Genomic DNA, 9,957 nt, shown 5'->3' with positions numbered 1-9,957 from the left:
TCTTAATTCGTTGAACAAAAAAATGTTCATGAATTTGAAAAGAAATTTCACAAAAAGTGAAAAAGTAAAGAAAGAAAAGAAAAATGCATAAAATGGGCCAACCCATAGGAACTCCCAACGTGCAAGGGGTATGTGCGCCAGGTCGCTCCTGTACAAGATCACCCCAACATATGGATTCCCGTAGGCGATCGGTCTAGGGTTTCGAAAGCTTTCGACGGTGTAGTCGGAATTTACCTCTATCCCCTCGTGGATTGCTTGCTAACCCTTGAGGGAGTTTGGGATCAGGCCAGAGTGAGATGGCGACGGGCAGTGGCTCGCATTGGAGGCAATGGAGAGGAAACAACGGAGGACCTCTGAAGGAGTCCTAGACTAAGGGGTCCTTGGATGGTCGGTCCATCTCTTAGAGGCTGACCATATGGGCCGTATTATTGAAGACTGGAGTACGTGACGACCTCGTATTCAAGAGGGAAAGCTCCGAAGACTAGCGTATCATTAAAGTCTAGTAGTCTAGGTCGGCGCCTCTGCCCTCGACTCGAGGTCGCTTGTATGTAACCCTAGGAACCCCTCATGTCTATATAAACGAGAGGGTTTCATCTGTACAAACAGGTCGACTCATCTAGGGTTTCAGCTCATACGATCTCGAGGTAGATCAACTCTATAATCCTCATACACATCAATATAATCAAGCAGGACGTAGGGTTTTACATCCTCAAGAGAGCCCGAACCTATGTAAACAATGTCTCCTTCGTTCCCTGCAACCCATCGATCCAAGGTCCACAGCTCAGGACCCCCTACCCGAGAACTGTCGGTTTTGACACCGACATTGGTGCTTTTATTGAGAGTTCCGCTCCAGGATCGCAGGAAGGATTGATGTCACGCTTAGTCATCCGCGAAGAGATCCGCAACAAGGACATCTTTGTCCCCGGACAGATCTTTGTCTTCGTAAGCATCATTGTGCATGCTGATCCGGCCGGTCACCTTGGCCAGGTAGGAAACCTCACCCCCGGTCAGGAAGTAAGGTTCGGGATCCTAGAGTTCACCACTGACCCCCAGGGAGATCTTGTGTTAACAAGGCTCCTAGCTCCTTTGGAGGAGCCCACAAGCCCCAATGCCTTGAATTTGGGGGTCGTGGATCCCACTACTGGAGCAACTTTGACCCCTAGTTCAGCCTTTGAACCAGACGTGGTCAATGCGCCCAGGTTTGGCTCAGCCGATCACAGCCTGGGAACGTCCTCGAACGACCCCAGGGCCTTAGTGTTGCGGGCCAATCCCGAGCTGTCAAATGGTACGGACTCCGCTGAGACTCCATCACTACACGAGTTACTCGCCTGGATCCAATCTATGGGCATGATCGGCGACCAATGTTCGATCTACGATCAAATCGGGCTTAGACCCTACAATAGGGAAATTCACGTCCCACCCATCATGCATTTGATTGCAACCGTTTAGTGTCGAGCTAAGGGCTCCCCACATAAATTACCGGAACTAAGAACGGTGTACATCCCGATTACCGATCACCCGGACTCCTCCGATAATCCGGAACCCGGATCTCGCCTCGAGATAAACTCGGAGCCAGTGGCCCATCCGGAATGCAACCCAGAATCAGTGTATCAAGGTCTCGTCGCAACCACGAACCCCAAGCCTACCGTGCAAAACCACACTAAAGCACGGGACACATTCCTCGGGGTCTCGGACTCACATCTCATGGGAACATAAAATTTCATCCAACCCACCACCCAACTCGAGCATCCCTCGGGAAAAGCGGAAGGGTTTGGTTTACTGGACCCACACAAGGTTAAACAACGACCAGGGGAATCAATACACCACTTTTGGGCCAGATTGCTCCTCAACAAGGATAGGGCAGAGGGTGACAACGAGCAGGAGATGATCAAAGCCTTCCGACATAGCTACCATGATGAGGGCATCCGCAATTCCCTTGCCCGCCGCCGAATTCAAACCTTCACCGAGCTGTCAAACCTCATGCTCAAATATTGCGCCATGGAAAGCACTTGGCAAATACAACAAATGTGCACGGAGCCTGGACATGTCGAGCAAACCAGAGGAAATCGAAGAAGGCATCCTCCCCCATTCACGGGCCGAATACATCCGGGCCCGCATAGAAAAGGAACAAAACATGGACGAGGGCCAGATCGGTCCTCGATGTACTAATGGAAGAGCCTTGCCACATACACTCGGCCCCGCCTAACACAAGCTCCACCCACAACCTTTGAGCATGTTGGGTCGCCAGGCAAGTTGAAAAAAGTGGAGAGGCCATCCTCAAGGCCTCACTTACATAGGAACAGTCGGGAATGCCATCGGTGAGCAAGGCGGAGATCCTAACGATCTATGAAACATTTTCCTCAAAAAAATCAAAGAAAGAGAGCTCTTCGTGAGCTCCACCAAATCCACCATGTAACGACGACAAACCCATGGTCGGACACACCAATTACTTTTGACAAGGATGACCAGCCGATCACCAGCACGGGATGAGCACCAACCGCCCTAGTCTTAAATCCCATAGTCGATGGCTTTAGACTAAATAAAGTGTTGATGGATGGGGCAGCGGTCTAAACCTCATTTACGAGGACACGATGTGAAAAATGCAGTTCGATAGATATCGAATCGAACATAGCAACACTACCTTCTGAGGTATCGTCCTCGGGAAAGAAGCACACTGTACCGAACGAGTAACACTCGACGTGGTATTCGACACACCCAAGAACTACTGATCCGAAGAACTTCTTTTTCATATCGTACCCTTTCACATCGGTTACCATGCACTGTTGGTACGCAAAGGCTTCACCAGAATCCAGGCTATACCATAGTACGAGTACATGATGCTCAAAATGCGAGGGCCAAACGGTGTGATCACAGTCATAAATGACCCCAACAGAGCCCTTCGAGCTGGAAATAAAACGACATCCCTAGCCCTTGAGTTACTAGCGGAAACCCTCGCCACAGAAGAACTCACTGCACTATGTTCCATAATGGACAAGGACGACGTGATCCTCAGAAAACGGCCCAAGTCCACATCCTTCTAACCTGCGGACGAGATCATCAAATTTCAGGTGCACCCAGCAGACCCTAACAAAACCGCGTCCATTGGAGCCGCAATCGACGAAGCGTTGCACACCTTTTTTGCATGAAAATTGGGACATATTCGCCAGGCGCCTCTCAGACATGCTAGGGATCTCTCAGGGGCTAGCAGAACACATCATGAATATAATAGCAAGCTTTAAAACTGTCAAACAGGCCTTGCATTGATTTTCCGAACCAAAGTGTCGAGCTATGGGTGAAGAACTTGCAAAACTACTAGAAGCCGGGTTCATGAGAGAAGTTAAACATCCCAACTCGTTGGCAAACCTGGTTATGGTACCAACGAAGGACAAATCATGGCGGCTATTCGTCGATTTCACAGACCTCAATAAGGCTTGCCCTAAGGATCCTTTCCCCTTACCCCGAATAGACCAAATTACCGATGCAATAGCCGAACACGACTCTTTGTGTTTCCTCGATGCTTACTCCGAATACCATCAAATTAAAATGAAGGAAACCGATCACACTGCAACCGCCTTCATAACCTCCTATGGGCCATTCTGCTTTAACACAATGCCCTTCGGGTTAAAGAACGCATGCATCGCCTACGAGCGTATGATCCTGACATGCTTGGAGACACAAATCGGTAAAACAATAGAGGCATACGTGGACGACGTGGTCGTCAAGACCAAACACGTCGGCCAGCTGGTAGATGACCTTAAGCATACCTTTGCGCGCCTACAAGAATATGACATACAACTCAACCCGGACAAGTGTGTCTTCGGAGTACCAGTCGGCAAACTTCTCGGATTCATTGTGTCGCAAAGAGGAATAGAGGCCAATCCGTCTAAGATCCTAGCCCTGTCATAACTCGCGGTCCCTACAAAGCTGAAGCATGTCCAAAAATTCGCACACTGCTGGCGGCCTTGAGCCGATTTATCTCTCGCCTCGGCGAGAAAGCTCTCTCACATTACAGGTTGCTTAAGAAGACCGATAACTTCAAGTGGACCGACGAAGCTGTGAGGACTCTGGTGGAAATAAAAATGCTGCTCGCCAGCAACCCCATTCTAGCAGCACCCTGCATGGGAGAATCGATGTTGTTATATATCTCGGCCACCAATCAAGTGATCAACGCGGCCCTTGTCAAAGAACGGGAGGCCGAGTGAGGGAGTCTTGGATTAAGGGGTCCTCGGGGAGCGGGCCCATGGATCGTATCATCGAAGCCCGGATAGTCGACGACCTCGTACGTAGGAAGGAAGGCTTCGAACAATGGCGTGGGCTCCAAGCATGTAAAGACTAGGTCGGCTCATGCACCCCCGACTATAGTCGGTAACTTGTAAACCTCGGCCCCCTGGTGTCTATATAAACCAGAGACCCCTCTCCGTGTAGAGGAGACCGAATCATATAGGGTTTAGCATATACTATCTCGAGGTAGATCAACTCTGTAATCATCTTCATCAATACAATCAAGCAGGACATAGGGTATTACCTCCATAGGAGGGCCCAAACCTGGGTAAATCACTATCTCCCCCTTCTTCCTACAACCCATCGATCCAAGATCCACAGTTCGGGACACCCTACCCGAGATATGCCGGTTTTGACACCGACATTGTTGTTTTCATTGAGAGTTCCACTGCGGGATTGCCATAAGGTTCGTTGGCATGTCTGGTGATCAGCGAGGAGTCCACAATAGAGACTTGTTCGTCCCCGGACACATCTTCACATTTGGAAGCATTGTTCTGCATGACGATCGGCCAGCTACCTCGGTCTGATCGAAAATTTTGCCCCCGGTCAGGAAGTTAGGTTCGGGAGCCTAGAGGTCACCGTCGACCCCTAAGGAGACCTTGTGTTAACAGGGCTTTTCACTCCATTGAAGGAGCCCACGGACCTCGGTGCTTTGTCCATCGAGGCCGTGAATCCAATCATCAATATAAACTTCATCCCTAATCCCGCCTGAAAGCCCGACAAGCTCGGAGCATCCAAACTCGCGTCACCTAAGCTCCCCCAAGGGCGATCTCAAGTACCGCTGAGGTATCAGGTACACCAGCTGCCCCCGAGAACTCAAGCGGTGCAAGCACCGCCGAAACCCCAACATTTCAGAAGTTACTCGATCGTATCCAAGCTTTGGGCATGACTAGTGGTCACGACACGATCTATTATAGGATCGGGATCAGACCTGACGACAGGGAAATCCACATCCCGCCCATCACGCATCTTGTTAGTACTATCGAATGGCCAATCGAGGGCTACTCGTACGAATCACTAGAACTAAGAATGGTACGCATCCTGGTCACCGGCCGCCCGGACAAGCTCAACGTCCTGGAGCGCCTATCCAGCTACGAGAATGATTCAGGGCCGATGGCTGGTTCGGTACGCGGCCCCGTGAAGGACGCAACGACCGAAATCACGAGAGCACAACAAACGGAATCCAAAAATTAAACCCACCCACCACCAAACCTGAACATCCCTTTAGAACAGGGTTCAGTTCAAACTCGTCCACGGTCATTCAAAGACCAGGTGAGTCAGCGCACCACTTTTGGGCGAGATTCCTCCTTCAAAAGAAGGAATGATGCAGTGAACATGAGATAATAGGTGCCTTTAGGAAACATTGTCGGGACGAGGGCATCCTCAACGCCCTAGCCTGTCGCAAGGTTCAAAACTTCACAAAAATATCAAACCTGGTACTCAAGTACTGTGCCATGGAGTGCACCTGGCAAATGCAAAAGATGTGCATCGAGCCTAATCACATCGAGCATAGCAAGCAAATTTGGAGAAGGCAGTCACCCCCATTTACGGGACATGCTACCTACGAACACGCGAAAAAGAGAAATAAGTCAAAATCAAGGGACAAGTCGACCCTCGACACACTACTGGGAAAATCAGGTCCCATACACTTTGTCCCACCGGACACAGTTTCCACACGTAGCCTTCGAGCCTGTTGGATTGCCCGACAAGTCGCAGAAAGTGGGGATGTAATCCTCTAGACATCAAGACACGAAGGGCCTGGGGCACCATCGAGAAATAGTACGGAGATCCTAATGATCCACGAAACATTCTCCTTGGCAAGCCGATGAAAGAGAGCCTTCCTAGAGCTCAATCAAGTCAACCATGTAGTGGAGACAAACCCCTGGTCAAACGCACCTATTACCTTCGACCAAGATGATGAGCCGGTAACAAACAATGGCCGGACACCTGCCGCCCTAGTTCTTAACCACATCGTAGACGGCTTTAGACTAAGCAGAGTACTCATGGATGGGGGCAGCGGCCTCAACCTCATTTATGAGGATACGTTGGATAAAATGCAATTCGACTGGTCTTGGATCAGGCAAAGCTCAACCACCTTCCGAGGCATTGTCCCCAACAAAGAGGCATGCTGCATAGGACGCATAACACTCGGTGTCGTGTTCGGTACCTCCGATAACTACTGATCCGAGGAGCTACTGTTCCACATCGTGCCATTCCAGAGTGGCTACCACGCCCTATTAGGACGGTAGGCCTTCACAAGATTCCAGGCCATACCACACTACGGGTATATGAAGCTGAAGATGCCATGGCCAAATGGTAAAATCACTATAGAAAGTGATCCCCACACGACGCTCCGAGCCGAAAATAAGACGACATCCCTAGCCTTGGAAGTACTCGCTGAAACTCTGGCCACAAAAGAACTAACAGCCCTACGGGCCGTGGTGGACAAAGATGACGTAGTCCTCGGCAAGCGACCCAAATCCACGTCTTTCGAGCCGGTGGACGAAACCATCAAGTTTCACGTACATCCAACGGGCCCCAATAAAACCTCATCCATTGGAGCCCACCTGGAACCCGCAGTAGATGACGCACTATGCGCCTTCCTTTGCGAGGACTCAGATATATTTGCCTCGCATCCCTTAGATATGCTAGGGATCCCTGGGGGGCTGGCCGAGCAAAGCCTAAACATAATAGAAGGTTTTAAACCGGTTAAACAAACCCTGTGACAATTCTCTGAACCTAAGCGTCAAGCCATGAGGGAAGAACTGGCCAAGTTAGTGGAGGTCAGCTTCATCAGGGACATCAAACACCCTGACTGGCTGGCAAATTTGGTCATGTTACCAAAGAAGGATAAATCCTAGCGGCTGTGCGTCGATTTTAAAGACCTCAACAAAGCATGCCCAAAGGACCCTTTTCCTTTACCCGAATAGATCAGATCATCGTTGCAATAACCAGACTCAACTCCATGTGCTTCCTCGATGCTTACTCTAGATATCATCAAATCAAAATGAAGGAATCTGACCAGGCAGCAATTGCCTTCATAACCCCATACGGGACGTTCTGCTTTAACACAATGCCTTTCAGGTTAAAAATGCAGGCGCCACTTACCATTGCATGATCCAGACAAGTCTAGAAAAACAAATCGGCAAAACCATGGAGGCATACATGGATGATGTAGTTGTCAAGACCCACCACGTCAGCCAACTGGTAGACGATCTCAGAGAAACGTTTGCCAGCCTACGAGGATATGACATACGGCTTAATCCGGACAAATGCGTCTTCGGAGTCCCAGCCGGCAAACTCCTTGGGTTTATAGTGTCACAACATGGAATCAAGGCCAATCAGTGCAAAATCTGAGCTATGTCCAAACTCTCTATCCCAAAAGAGCTACCGCACATCCAAAAATTGGCACGCTGCATGGTGGCTTTAAGCTGGTTCATCTCTCGCCTCGGCAAGAAGGCTTTCCCGCTCTACAGGTTGCTGAAGAAGACTAAAAACTTCAAATGGACCGAGAAGGCCACGACGGCCGTGGAGGAAATCAAAACACTACTGGCCAGTAACCTTATACTTGCTGCGCCTTACCTAGGGGAACCGATGCTTCTATACATCATAGCCACTAATGAAGTGGTCAGTGCAGTCCTCATCGTAGAACGAGAATCTGAGGGTCACCAGTTATGGATACAAAGACCTATCTACTATGTATCCGAGGTACTTACCCCATGCAAGACCAGATACCCACACTACCATAAAATCGCTTACACAATTTTCATGGCATCGCGCAAACTCAATCACTATTTTCAGGAGTGCGCAGTCACGGTGACATCGAAAGTACCCCTAAACGGACATAATTAGCAACAAGGATGCCACCGGCCGGATAGCCAAGTGGGCCATCAAGCTCCTGCTGTTTGAGATCACCTATAAGCCACGAAGAGCTATCAAATCTCAAGTGTTGTCTGAATTCGTTGCAGAATGGACGGGGGCCAAACTCCCCAAGGAGTATAACACCTATGCTCATTGGATCATGTACTTTGATGGATCCAAAACCCTTGCCAGTCTAGGAGCCAAGGTAATCCTCACATCTCCTGCCGGGGACAATGTCTGGTACGTGCTACAAATCATGTACGCCGACTCTAACAATGCAGCCGAATAGGAAGCATTGTTGCATGGTCTTTGGATGATAGTCTCAATGGGTATACAAGGACTTGAGGTATGAGGAGACTCCAACCTCGCCATATCGCAAATTAACGGCAAATTCTATGCCAAAAATCCGAAGATGGCAACATACAGAGATATCGTACTCAAGATATCGGCACAATTCGAGGGACTGGAATTCCATCACGTCCCAAGAGACAACAATCAAGCTGCGGACGGCCTCGCCCGCTTAGGCGCGGCATGTGACCCCATCCCTAATAACACATACCTGGAAAGGCTCTTTAAGACATCCGTGGTATGGCACGACGAGTGTGGGAGCAGAACAACCGATGGTGCGGAGCAAACCATACCCCCCGCCATAGCCTAGTAAGACGATCAAGTCATTGGCGGGCCTTCCATTGAGGAACACCCTCAGCACATGAGGTCATGGCAGTAATTGCTGCATGTATGCTACCTTTTGAGCTTGCATTGGTTTTCCCTTGAAGAGGAAAGGGTGATGCCGCAAAGTAGATAACTATTTCCCCAAGTTTGTTGAGAACCAAGGTATCAATCCAGTAGGAGGAACAAGCAAGGCCCCAATAGTAGTACCTACACAAACAATCAAACACTTGCACCCAACGCTATAAAGGGGTTGTCAATCCCTTCAGAGTTATTTGAAAGGATGAGATCCGATAGAGATAGATATGAAATATTGCGGAAACAAAATTAAATAAATTGCAGCAAAATATTTTTTGTATTTTTGGTTTATAGATTTGAAAATATAATATGGAAAATAGACCCGGGGGCCATAGGTTTCACTAGAGGCTTCTCTCATAAAGGAAAATAATACGGTGGCTGAACAAATTACTGTCGAGCAATTGATAAGCGAATAATTATAAGATAACTAAGGCAATGATTGTGCATATAAGCATCATGTCTGTGTCAAGTAGACCAAAACGATTCTGCTTCTACTGCTATTACTCCACACATCGACCGACTCCTGGCTGCATCTAGAGTATTAAGTTCATGAAGAATAGAGTCACACATTAACTAAAATGACATGATGTAGAGGGATAAACTCAAGCAATATGATGAAAACCCCATATTTTTATCCTCGATGAAAACAATACAATACGTGCCTCGCTACCCCTACTATGTCACTGGGTGAGGACACCGCAAGATTGAACCCAAAACTAAGCACTTCTCCCATTGCAAGAATTACCAATCTAGTTGGCTAAACCAAACCAATAATTCGAAGAGACTTGCAAAGATATGAAATCATGCATATAAGAATTCAGAAGAGAATCAAATAATATTCATAGATAATCTGACCATAAACTCACAATTCTTCGGATCTCGACAAACACACCGCAAAATAGTATTACATCGGATAGATCTCCATGAAGATCATGAAGAACAGGGTATTGAAGGTCAAAGAGATATAAGAAGCCATCTAGCTACTAGCTATGGACTCGTAGGTGTGTGGTGAACTACTCACACATCATCGGAGGGGCAATGGAGTTGATGTAGATGCCCTTCGTGATC

The sequence above is a fragment of the Hordeum vulgare genome, chromosome 1H (assembly GCF_904849725.1).
Source record: "Hordeum vulgare subsp. vulgare chromosome 1H, MorexV3_pseudomolecules_assembly, whole genome shotgun sequence".
NCBI classification, from domain to species: domain Eukaryota; kingdom Viridiplantae; phylum Streptophyta; class Magnoliopsida; order Poales; family Poaceae; genus Hordeum; species Hordeum vulgare.
The sequence above is the reverse complement of the archived record's forward strand: the minus strand, read 5'-3'. Positions refer to the sequence as shown.